Genomic DNA, 8,971 nt, shown 5'->3' with positions numbered 1-8,971 from the left:
GTTTTTTACACGTAAGTGTTTTTTGGGGGATATCACAAGTTTTTGTTGCTCAACGGGACATAGAAGCTATAAGCACTGAAATCTATATTGTCGCAGATATAAAATGTAAATGCATTATGATGTTGCTAATCAGAAAAATATATTGCGTTGTAAAAAATGTTTAATGGCATATAAATTTAATTTGTGAGTCCCTTTTTCTAGAAATCCATAAAGACATATACAAATTTTTAAAGAAAATGTAATCTTCAATGCATATAAGCGTCGTTCATGGTGTCCAGCTTGATGAAGCCGTGTGGTAAACGTAAGAGAGGAGAGTGTGCTGGATTATTTACGTACCTCAGGCCGTGCGAACATCAGAAAGGATACTATAGTTTGAGCGAAGCGCCAAAGCTTGTTGCACACTTTTCTGGACTTCTACGTCCGACACCTAGATACAAGGAACTACGTCAAAGCGGTCAGCACCATCTGTCGTGTAAAAAAGTAGATGGACGTGCGAAGACGACGATAACGACGATGACGACGGACCTGAAATAAAATCATCTCGCTCGCCATGAGAATACGTCCTGATCCTGTACATTAATCGCATTGAATTTGGTGGCAATCAATTCAGAACCCTTGATTCCTACAGTGAATGTATCAATAAATTTTTCTCACATGCAGCCGTTCATAAGATATTTGAGTCGAAACACAGGTATAAGAGATGCTTCGAGAAAAGATTCTCGGCGGGCCGTGCCCCGTACGGCGGGTTGCCTGTACTTGGCGCGAGACTCGACCGAGTCTCTTGATCATGTACTGAAACTAATGGAATAGTATTAACAAAATTTATCAGTTATAACTATTCTTTATTACAATTCCTTTCTACGAATGTTTGTTTCTTTGAACAATATTTTATTTTTCTCAAAAAATAATAGTTTTATAATAAAAATGCATAGGACATAAAAGATCTAATTTTTTACAAGCTACAATTTTGACTGAATTTTTTTTTCTTGAAATATAGCCTTTTTTAAATTACTTTTGCGGGTATTTTCACTATTATATTCGCCATCCGCACGTCAAAATACGTAAAAAAAAAATTATACTGTTCGGAGGTATGCGGTTTTTGGATCTACAGCTCGAATTTGTAAAATTGGGAATCTTCCCAAGAAGTGCGCTGTAATACATCGCTTAGGTCAATCAGATTAGCAGACACATCGGCTTCGCCAGAGCGCTCGCGATCTTCTATTGTTTTCTTCGATCCCGATAAAGCATATCCTAACATCTTTCATGTTTGGGGTGGCTGCCCATCCACCTCTACTCCCTCGATGGACGGCTGATCCAGGCCATTATTGCAACTTCCGTATGCCCTCTGGATCGGTAAGACATTAATCGAATGTCCCGCGTAGTTAGCCGCTTAGATTCTGTAGTGCAGGGTCGCGTCTGGATGTCACGTCGCCTCGACAGCGCACTCCGCCAAGCCCGTAGTTGGCACCTTTGGGGCCCGTAGTATTCAAATTTAGACAGGATTTTTTTCGGATCCGCTTGACACGCATAAAACACAAAAAACGTTCCCATAAGGAAAATAAGTAAATATCTAACAAATAATATACAGTCCAATCCCACGAAATCCCTTCCCCAGACATAGGGCCCCACGATGTAGCCAAAAATCATAGAATGCTACATTTTGTGGCGTGCATCTCAAAATACCACGTCACAATATACCGTATGTCCTATCCCAACTAGGACATCTGAAGTTGCCGCGACTGAAAACAAGTTAAAACTTCTTACTATACAGAAGTATAATTCGTTTCGCAGATGCGATTAATATTACTCGTTTTCGATCGCGGCAACCTCAGATGTCCTACTTGGGATAAGACATACGGTATATACTGTGACGTGATTTTTTGATTCATGGTCATAAGGCGACTCTGGCCACCGATACAGATAACGTTCTCGATTTCTGGTTCCCTTGGGGTCGCCACCCTGCTCAGAAGCTACGCTCTCGAGTTGATTCGTACAGTTACGCCAGTGCTCTCGGAAGATTTCATTGTTATTGAGTTGAGGTCGACATGCTCGAATCTACCGTGGGGAGATAGTCTCGACTTACCGAGTTGTCCAGCAAAGGAGAGTACTCGACGGAGAGGTCTCCTTTATAGACAGTTAAGCAGGGTTCCGATGAGGACCGGATCTGGCATGCCTCATTAGGTGATCAGGTCCATTACAGGTACATTACAAGAACCTTATCAGCCCTACCTAATGTTAACTTCAGGAACATAATCAGACCCTGAGTATTTCTGAATCTGGTCCACATCAAGTATAGTTAAATATAGCAATTCTATATACATTTTATATGTACATCATATTTACCCGCATATCTTATGAAAGTTGAAATGACATACAGGTAACATTTTATGAAAATATCGTACATATTTGAGTAATTTAGTGAAACGTATTAAGCCTTGCCTTCAAGGGGTAGGAGGATTCCTGCAGGCATGCCTTGCAGATCTCTATTTTCGTAGATATCAGGCAACCCTGAGTCAGACCCGGTCAGTCACACGAGGCATGTATTAATGAGGCATGCCTTAGCTCTGCCAGATCGGGTCCTGATAGTACTTCGGGCATGCCCGATCAAATTTCTAGTCGGGGAGAATCTCCCAAAAGTTACGTACCGATCCGCTAAGGAACGCTCTCAATTTGTTATAAAGGGACGACTCGAGTGAAATGAAGAGTTATCGGTTATAAGGATCTCGACCAATCAGAGCGATTAGTTCTCGAATTTGGCTATTGTCAAAATTGTCTGTCTCGGGGCACTGATCGAGGTGCCACAAGCTAGCTCGCGCTCCCGTGCTATCTGTTGATAGATTTCTAGCTGTGTTTTGATACGGTATACAAAGTTCTCGCTTGTGTAGTTCTTGCGTTACTCTTGCGATATCCAGGAAATTCTATGGATTTTCTGCGAGTGTTCTGGAGGTTTAGTGCTGTGCCCACCCGAGTGTCTTCTGGATATAGTTCTCCGCCTTCACGGAGTAGCTGTATTAGCTCCGGTGAGGACTCCGAATTTATTAATTGGTGAAAAGATCTCGATTTTATACATTCGATTCGTTCTGTTACTTGCTCGATCCGTTGCTCTCTGTATCTCGCCCTATTTGTCTGACGTTTACTCAGACCCTCTCTACCTCAACCTAGCAGCCTCAGCGACCGTGCATTTCCGTAACCGTCCGCTTCCATTCGTGCATCCAGTTGCGTTTGCTGATTTTACGCGACTCCAAAGATCAGTACCTACGGTTGCGTTTCTCGATTTTACGCGTCCCCAAAAATCGACAGGATCCGTTAAGTTATCGTCTCTTCTGGTAGGTTCTGTCAGGACTCTCGTTTTGGTGGAGTTGGGCCTGTTTCATCCCAACTCCCAGTTCATACCGGCTCGTCAGTTTCCAGTGAAACAAGAATTGGCTGGCGCTCGTCTGGCTTGTGGATGCATGAGCGAAGGGTGGACGGCCGAAGGTAACGTAGGTTGGTTTTCGAAGATAGTTCATTCTCGGATATTTCGCTACCGATATCAGGTTAAGAAAAAAATACGTTACACATTATACTAATTTAAAAGAAACGATTAATTAATTTAGCGTCTGTCTCTCTCTCGGGTTTTCCCTAGTTTCTCCGAGAGCATGGGCAAATGTGTAGAGCTCCTTGTTTCCTGATTTGATACCTCAAAATTCAAGGCAAAATACGTAATAACCCTTAATATTCGATATACACAGTCAAAGTTATTGCCTTTACTTACACTTAAAATATAAGACTCGAGTTGCCCTTTAACATCGGCATCCTAATGCTTTGGATACCTTCTCCTGTTGTACTAAAGACCCTTTTCTTTGTAAACAGCAATAAATAAAGGAAACACTCTTGGAGGTCCTTCGAAATAAGACTCAAGGGTCATACTTGCCCGGCGTACATGTTCGCGCGCTGGGTAACATAAGTTAACGGGGTATGTTTTTTGTCAACCACATTTGGCAACCAAGTGAATTCTTCCGCTGACTTCTTTTTACGCAGTAATCTTTCAAGACAACTTTTCCACGCTTTCACCTATCCCCCAAACATTTTTCGCGAGAAAAAACGACTCACAACACTACAAGGCGCTTCTCCTACAGGTAGTGCTGACTTAGCTTCGAATGAGTGAACTTATATACTCACGGCACTATTCCAGTTTGTTTTATTATCCGATATGCGAAAAGCCAGTCTTTGTCTTGTCCTCATATTAGTGTAATATAAACTTTATTTAGATTCAATATAAACTACCTCCTTTGTGTATCAATTAATTTTTTCGCGTATCATTAAAGAATTTAAATAAGTAAATGAAGAAATTCCCGTGTTTATATAATTTCAGACTTTCCGCTCCCATCGCGCTATTTCTACAGCCAATACAGCGGCAAATCTCTCACGAAACTCATGGTATTGAACGATCAATCAGCGGGGGACTTCAAGGTAACCAGCTCCGGGACGTACATACGGATAAAAATATTTCTATATTAAATATTAAAAATATTCTATATTAAAGATAACATGTTACTGACAATCAGTCTATCTTTCGGGACCCTTATAGTATCTTTATCTGTGGGTCTTCCCCAGAAAATACATATCGTAGCCGCAATTTAACTTGTTAAGGAAATACTATATAATTATCATATTTCGTTCGTACATTTCCTACGTATTGCAATTTTACATCATCGCTTTGTAATATAGTAGTAACAATTGCATATAACAATTATAATATTGCGGTCATTCTGTCATTTTAAAAAATAACATCATTTATGCGACCAAATTCAACTGGCACCGAGCAGTAAAGCAGTGACCAATAAGCGGATAGGATCTACCTCGTGATGTCACAATTCAGTTCCAAGCATCCTTACCATTGGTTTTTGGTTGTTGCTCGCAGCGTTTCGTATTACCGCATGCAAAGGGCCTTAATCTGATTGGTTAAAAAAGAAAAAAAGACTCAACAGAAAGCGTTGCGTGGCCAAAGAAAGAAGAAAGTGCAGTATCGGGTACATTGAATACAGGGTGTTTCGAAACTACCTGACCCGGTGGGTATGGCGGTGTTCGGGAGGCTTCACTGATCACGAAAATGACCTTCTTTTTGTCCGGAAGGTCATAGTTTTTAAATGGGAACAGGTCAAAGTTGACCAATCAGAGGGAGGCGTCAAGAGAAACGTAGGCACCTGCAAACTCTGAGTTTTCTTCCCTCGCTTTTGTTTCTCGGTAGCTTGTTTCTTGTTTCCAATAGGCATGTCTTCGGCTAATGTCATCCTGCCCGAAGCCACCGAGAAACAAAAGCGAGGGAAGAAAACTCAGACGAAAATGACCTTCTCCTTACCATTGGTTTTTGGTTGTTGCTCGCAGCGTTTCGTATTACCGCATGCAAAGGGCCTTAATCTGATTGGTTAAAAAAGAAAAAAAGACTCAACAGAAAGCGTTGCGTGGCCAAAGAAAGAAGAAAGTGCAGTATCGGGTACATTGAATACAGGGTGTTTCGAAACTACCTGACCCGGTGGGTATGGCGGTGTTCGGGGGGCTTCACTGATCACGAAAATGACCTTCTTTTTGTCCGGAAGGTCATAGTTTTTAAATGGGAACAGGTCAAAGTTGACCAATCAGAGGGAGGCGTCAAGAGAAACGTAGGCACCTGCAAACTCTGAGTTTTCTTCCCTCGCTTTTGTTTCTCGGTGGCTTCGGGCAGGATGACATTAGCCGAAGACATGCCTATTGGAAACAAGAAACAAGCTACCGAGAAACAAAAGCGAGGGAAGAAAACTCAGAGTTCGTAGGTGCCTACGTTTCTCTTGACGCCTCGTTCTGATTGGTCAACTTTGACCTGCCTCCATTTAAAAACTAAGAGCTTTCGGACAAAAGGAAGGTCATTTCGTGATCAGTGAAGCCTCCCGAATACCGCCATACCCACCGAGTCAGGTAGTTTCGGAACACCCTGTATAATATAAATCCACGTTAAATAGAAATAATATTGATATTAAATAATGAAAGGAGCCAAATAACCCCCAAATAATATCAGCTTATTAAAATTGTAAATTACCTAACCTTCATCTGTTATTTTATACTCACAAGGTTTCACATGTGCAATAGCGACACAATTTTATTTTGATATTTAAGTAACTCAACGTCTTTAAATAAATTTTCATTGTTTATTTGCAGAATGTGTCTGTGGAATGTATGCTGCGTTCGCACAATTTCCGTTTGGAAGCGTGACGTCGGAATGGCTTCGTTATGCAACCCAGAGATTGCAGCGAGAAGAAAAACGCCACACGTCGGATTCAATCTAATTTGTATTATCTATTCTCTATTCACTGTCTTTAAAAATGTTACAACATTAATAGTTAATAAGTTAAAAATCTTTTATTTCACTCATTAGGTGTTTCTTTTTGTATAATTTCTGTCTTTTTAAATTTTATATTTAAATCATATTAATGTACGTATTTTAATGTACGTATAATGTTATGCTAGATATACATAGATTTTATATTACCGCGTTATAACAATTCCCCGTGAAGAAAATGATCAGGGATGCCTTAAGATAATATAGGCCCCTATCAGGCTTTAATGTGAATACCATAATATTGATTTCCATATCACTGCCAATTAAGGACCTAATAAAGAAATTCTAGGATTGCATGGCGAAATTTTTTGGGGCCATACTAGCTCAATAAATTCAACGCCCGGTTAGGCTTAATCGTAGTAACAAGTACGCAAATTAGTAATGATTTTGCCAGATAAGGGACTCATAACGCAATTCTACATTTCTACGACAAAACTTAATACGACTTTAAGAGGTTGACTACTTAAGGGCTCAGTCAGGCTTGACCATAGTATCAAGTACACAAATTAATATACCAAGTTTCGCATCCAGATTAAGTCACTTTTTACATTTTGGTCTGCTATAATGGATCCATCATTTTGAATTTCTTAACTTTAACTTCAATTTCGAAATCAGTCACCACGAAAACCCCAAGAGTACCGACTTTCATCCAAATGAAGTAACTTTTTGCATTTTTATCTGCCATTTTGGATCCCCCACTTTGAAATTCTAAACTTAAAGTTTAGATTCGAAATCTTTTACCACGAAAACGACACTTTTTAACGGTGGCGCACAAATAAATGACACCGCGAGAAATAATTAATAAAACACTAAATTGTTGGGCGCCAGGTATAATCAGAGTTACACCACTGTCTCCTAAGGACACCCTGACCAGCTCTTAGGTGGTGGGGTCCTGGGTCTGGGAGACAATAATCAAAATCTGAAATCTGGGGAGGTTCACTTTCAAAACTACACCAAACAAATACTAAAGTTTTCAAAATTAAATACGGAACCAATATCTGGGTCGATTTATTAAACAAAACCAGAAAAAGAGATGGAACAACGGTTCCTGAACAAAGTACACAAGCTTTGCGTAGAACAGGACAGTAGATCCCCCAAGGGAATTATTAAGCTGGCGGTTTCGAAGACCTATTGGCAAAATCATATCCACAAATTTACAGGACTCGATACGATACTGAAGTACACTCTATATAACATTCGTCACAGAATATACAAGCAAAAGGATATTATACAGAATTTACGTTAACGAGTGCTAACGGATTCACGATACCCTTGCGTTAAGGAAACGACTCCGCGAGGCATGGACTGTATAGGCGGTAACGCAAAACCAAAATTTTACCCATAAACGATGTTAAATAGCACCGATCCTCCGGAGTGCCACCGACTAGCAATTCGCAGATACAATAGTGATCGAGAATGCGTAAGGTACGACACTGCGATACGGTCTATCTCTCATTAACGTAAATATGGCTAACTCACAAAAGCGTCACTCACCGCCTTCCCAGTCGCTCTAGGTGTCCTCAAGACACAATCTGTTTAATACTGGGTCCCTCAAGCCGTTGCAAAACGGCACAGTAGACTATATAATACTTTACAAATCCGAAAAAACTGGAACAAAACAATACGAGACTATACCAAATTTACCAAACGAATATACGTCTGTTCCTAGGCTCGGCCACCCCATGAGTGACGCTACGAATTTAGAAAATCAGGAACCTTTGCAAGAGGCGCGCTGTAATACATCACTTAGGCCAATCTGATTGGCGGACACATCGGCTTCGCCAGAGCGCTTGCGATCTTCAATTATTTTCTTCGATTTCCATAAGGTAGATCCTAGCATCTTTCTTGTTTGGAATGGCTACAGGATACTAATGGCTACTTTTTGGGAGGTGGGAATCACATCCACCTCTGCTCCCTCGATGGACGGCTCCAGGCCGTTACTGCAACTTCCTTATGCCCTCTAGATCGGAGAGACTCTCGCCGAATGTCCCGCGTAGCTGGCCTCTTAGAGTGTGTGATCCGGTCTGGCTGTCGCGTCGCCTCGCCAGCGCGCTCCGCCAGGCTCGTAGTTGGCACTTTGGGGGCCCGTAGTATTCAAATTTTAACAGAATCCTTTCGGATCCGCTTGAAAAATAAAAAATACAGGAAAACGTTCCCACGAGGGAAATAAGTATAAATTTAACAAATAATATACAGTCCAACGCCACGAAATCCCTTCCCCACGCTATTTTATATATTGTATATTCCTATATATTTTCGCTGATCTTTTACATTACTACTGCTTCCCTTAGTTGATTATGAATTAATGGTCATTTAATAATTAATAAAACTTTAGGTGATTCCTTATCGAGTACTACTTGGCGGGTCCAAATTTATATAAAAAAATGCACGAACCCACCAAGTAGTACTCGATAAGGAATCACCTAAAGTTTTATTAATTATTAAATGACCATTAAATCATAATCAACTACGGGAAGCGGTAGTAACGTAAAAGAGTCTCGAAAACATTATAGGAAATTTTGAAAATACAATTAAAATGATGGGCCACTACTACATCATATAATAGGCAAACATGTCGTGACTTCAGTACTTGGCCTCAATAATATGATTTCAATA

Source organism: Cephus cinctus, unplaced genomic scaffold (assembly GCF_000341935.2).
Source record: "Cephus cinctus unplaced genomic scaffold, Ccin1 Ccin1_scaffold0205, whole genome shotgun sequence".
In the NCBI taxonomy this organism is placed as follows: Eukaryota; Metazoa; Arthropoda; class Insecta; order Hymenoptera; family Cephidae; genus Cephus; species Cephus cinctus.
The sequence above is the reverse complement of the archived record's forward strand: the minus strand, read 5'-3'. Positions refer to the sequence as shown.